Source organism: Poecilia formosa, unplaced genomic scaffold (assembly GCF_000485575.1).
Source record: "Poecilia formosa unplaced genomic scaffold, Poecilia_formosa-5.1.2 Scaffold475, whole genome shotgun sequence".
NCBI classification, from domain to species: Eukaryota; Metazoa; Chordata; class Actinopteri; order Cyprinodontiformes; family Poeciliidae; genus Poecilia; species Poecilia formosa.
Genome location: NW_006800414.1, coordinates 426775 through 430601, shown reverse-complemented (window position 1 = coordinate 430601; position 3827 = coordinate 426775). Strand labels below are relative to the sequence as shown.

Sequence of the window (3827 nt, the reverse complement as noted above, 5' to 3'; positions counted from 1 at the left end):
CGTAAAGGGAGGAGCACTAATGACTCAACATTATGTCTTGAGCATGAAGTTAGAAGAGCTCAAGTAAACAAAGAAAGTGTAGTGGCTGTATTTTTCGATACTGAAAAAGCATATGATATGATGTGGGTAGAGGGTTTATTAATTAAGTTACACAAATTGGGGATTAGAGGAAAAATATATGAATGGATTAAAGACTTTTTNCACAAAACTGCATTTACACACAAATCCGGTTACGAGTGCACAACTATTTTTGAGACTCATTTCACGCTTCGGGGAAGCTCCCAGATTTGTGTGTAGATGGTGCGTTTACATGCTATTAAAAGCTGGGACATCTGAGTTTTGCTCCGAGTAGTGATTTTATCCTCTGACGTTTCTCACTGTGCTTGTGCCGAAGTGGCAAACACATTAGTTCAGTGGAAAACGGTAGATCTCAGAACTTCCATATAATATCCTAAAATTATTTATAGACATATTGTGCATTTTTGAGCCGGAGTACCGGAGACTAAGGGGTCTGAAAAAGGACCACTGGGTGGCGGAATGATTCACTGACCGGAAAAATAGCCAGGCAAACCCAGAAGAAGACTGAACGTCCCGGTGGTCTGTCCTCTGAAGTAAGTAGAAGCTAAACCTGCAGGCTTTGCTCTCTGATTATAATGAGACATGGAGTAATTATAAATGATTTCAGATTACGTTTTATATGTCTGGTATTTTGATACTCTGCCCTCCTCATATGTTTCTGTTAGCGGGAGCTAAAATTTATGTCAGCTATGCTACGTTAGCTGTTGGGAGCTAAGTCTGTGTATTTTTATTGTCTCACTCTGCACAGTTTGATCGTCTGTCTTCAGTCTTAACTTTAACCCAGGTTGATCTAGTTTTATGATGCCGAAGTCGGCAAGCATCTTCAGGAGATTATAGCAGTTATGGATGTTGGTCATTATCACTGAAACCGTATTTTGTTGCTACAGCAGTAATGAAGGTAGATCTGGACCTGCAGGAACATCATCTGCAGCTACACTTTATTCACCATAACAAACTGAAAGGTACTTCATTTATGTTGACTTCTCAACATACTTAAGGATTTAGTCTAATGTTCACACATAGGCCTGTCAGAATAATCAATAAATCAATTAATCGGATGATAAATTAAAACAAATTCAATCATTTCCATTGGTATGATTTATCGTTTCTCTTTTTTTCTCTCTTTCTACCGAAAATCGGATAATAAAAATCTTCAGTTTGGTACTTTGTTCTCAATTAGACCTAATTTTGAAAAGCAATTTTGTTAAAGACTTCAAAATTCATTAGTTTTATTTATTCTGGATATTAAAAATGTCTTCCAGTTCCAGTGTTAAATGTTCATTAGAATTTAAAGTTGAATGACCTTTGAGAATGTGTTCTTGCATTATTATTATTTCATCATTATCATTATATTACTTTAAAAAATGGTCTCAAAACAACAATATTATCGTTTGTTGAGAACTTCTGGAACAATTTATCATACAGTAAAATCTTTCATGGTGACAGACCTATTCACACATCCTCCAGAATCATCAGATTAAACTGTGTTTGTGTCTGGATCTCTGAAATCCANGAACAATTTATCATACAGTAAAATCTTTCATGGTGACAGACCTATTCACACATCCTCCAGAATCATCAGATTAAACTGTGTTTGTGTCTGGATCTCTGAAATCCACAGAGACCCTATTTCATCGGCTCTTAAGCAAATATATACCTCATCTGTAAACCAGGACAAACCTGCTGTTCCCGTTTGTCTTCATTTCAAGTTGACTAATGTAGATGGTAAAATATATTCAGATGGTTTAGATTTTCACAAGCAGTATATTTCTTTCCCAACTGGTATTTTGACACAATTGACAGCTAATAAACACACACTTAAGAAAATAAATATTTTATGCATTTATTTAAAGCATCACTGCAAAAATAGCCTCCACAGAAAAACATTTAATGCATATATATTTGATCAACATAAAAAGAAAAAATTCTACATACATTGTGATGATTCAAGTAATTTTCAGGTTCAGTAATGTTTTGTCACAGTTAGGCCTGTCGCGATAAACGATAAATCAATTAATCACACGATAAATTAGGGTTAAAATTAAACCTATTGACCTCATTTTAATTATTGGCTTTATTGTCTCTTCCTGCCCTTTTCTCTTTCTGTTGATACTGAATGAAAAAGACTCAACTCCGGTGCTCTCCACTGACCCTCCCTTCCTCATTTCCTTAGTGTAATGTTCAACTCACACTACACGAGTTATCGGCCCATTTTCAAAACCTGAGAGACACATTAGCCGACAGAAATCCTAGGTATAACGGTTCGTGCCGTGTGGTGTCCAGCCACATGGGCACAAAATAATGGCTACAAGTCCAGTTAACTAATTTTAAAATCAGGCATTAATCAATGCTTTACTAGAATCTACCTGAGATGCATGTGGCTAGAGTCAGCGTAAAGTCCTGACTGAATGAAAATCATTATAACCTATTTATGTCACGTTAACGAAGAACAGCTGAAAAGTTACCGGGTTTATGAACTGTGGTAGCAACTTCGCTCCAACTCCTCCTCTTGTCATTTCTATATTCTTTGCACGAAATGTTGAATAAACATTAATGTTGTTTCCACATATCATCTCCAATGTCCACTGGATTTTGGATTGCACTGTGTCAGCTGTTTGGGATTCTCCTCCGTAATTTCCCCTCAGAAAGCACGGAGGAGAATCCGCACTTTCTGATTGGCTACCTGTCACATTCAACAGGCAGCGTTAAGCTCAGTCGAGGAAAACCCCTGCTTTAGATCAGAGCGGCCACGACGATCTAAATCACACTACATGATGATTGGTTACGAAATCACCAGCGACAATCTTAGATCGGCCAACATTCTAAGATTGTCGTAAGGGAAAAATGGGGACAAAAAAATTGTGTAATGTGAAGGCCAATATAGTATACAGACTTCATAATCTGCACTCTTTTGGTTGAATCCAGTATTCATTTCCACTTTGGCTTTATGTTGTTTAGTTTTTATTCAAGTACGTTTTTTGTTAATGGAGACTGAGAATCCATTTTATTTTGGTTTTTGGTTGTTTAGTTTATTAGTTCCAGTATTAAGTGTTCTTTTGAAAATAAAGTGTTTCTATCTATGGCAGGAAATCGCATGCATTATTACGTCTGTAACAGGGCAGCCGTTTGCGGTTGGATTTTACGGTGAAGAAGACTTCAAGAGGTAGAGTCAGGTGGAAACAGCAGTTGGTTTATTCTCTTCCCAGCATCAACACACACTCAATCACAATCCTTTTCTCTCCCCACACAGGTGAAACCACAGGCTTAAATAGTCTCAGCTGTGCTGGACCCAACCACCTCCAATTCACAGGGGGATCTCCCTTAACAAATCTCCACCTATTTAAATAAACTACAATTTATTAAATATAAACATTTAAATTTACTTTTTATAAATATTTTATATTTTATCTTACACCAAATGAAACACCACAAAAAAAACCCATAAACAATTATCTCCCCACACTTTTCAATGGCCTCTCCCGAACCTATAAATGGTGTCTGGACCNCATCCAACTCGGGAAATTTTAAAATCATGTTGGGAAAAGGAAAAGAAAGAGATGAGGAGTTATGGATGGAAAATTGAAAAGGAAGTAAAGGAATTTAAAATGGATGTTTTAGAAATTAGTCAAACAGATCCAACATCAATTATACCACCCTGGATTCTTCCAGAAATTAGTGTAGATATATCATCAATGGTAAAGAAACAAGACAAAACTAATGTGGTAGATAGATATTCAGTGCAATCACAT

The 3827-nt window shown here is 36.5% G+C and overlaps 1 long non-coding RNA gene across 1 annotated transcript; it reads left to right on the top strand.

The window, feature by feature from the left end:
• Positions 1 to 271: 271 nt before the first annotated feature.
• On the top strand, positions 272 to 3575 carry LOC103156355 (uncharacterized). Its single transcript, XR_478136.2, has 3 exons — positions 272 to 611; positions 3165 to 3241; positions 3329 to 3575. It is a non-coding gene; the product is annotated as an uncharacterized LOC103156355 (long non-coding RNA).
• The last annotated feature ends 252 nt before the right edge of the window (positions 3576 to 3827 follow it).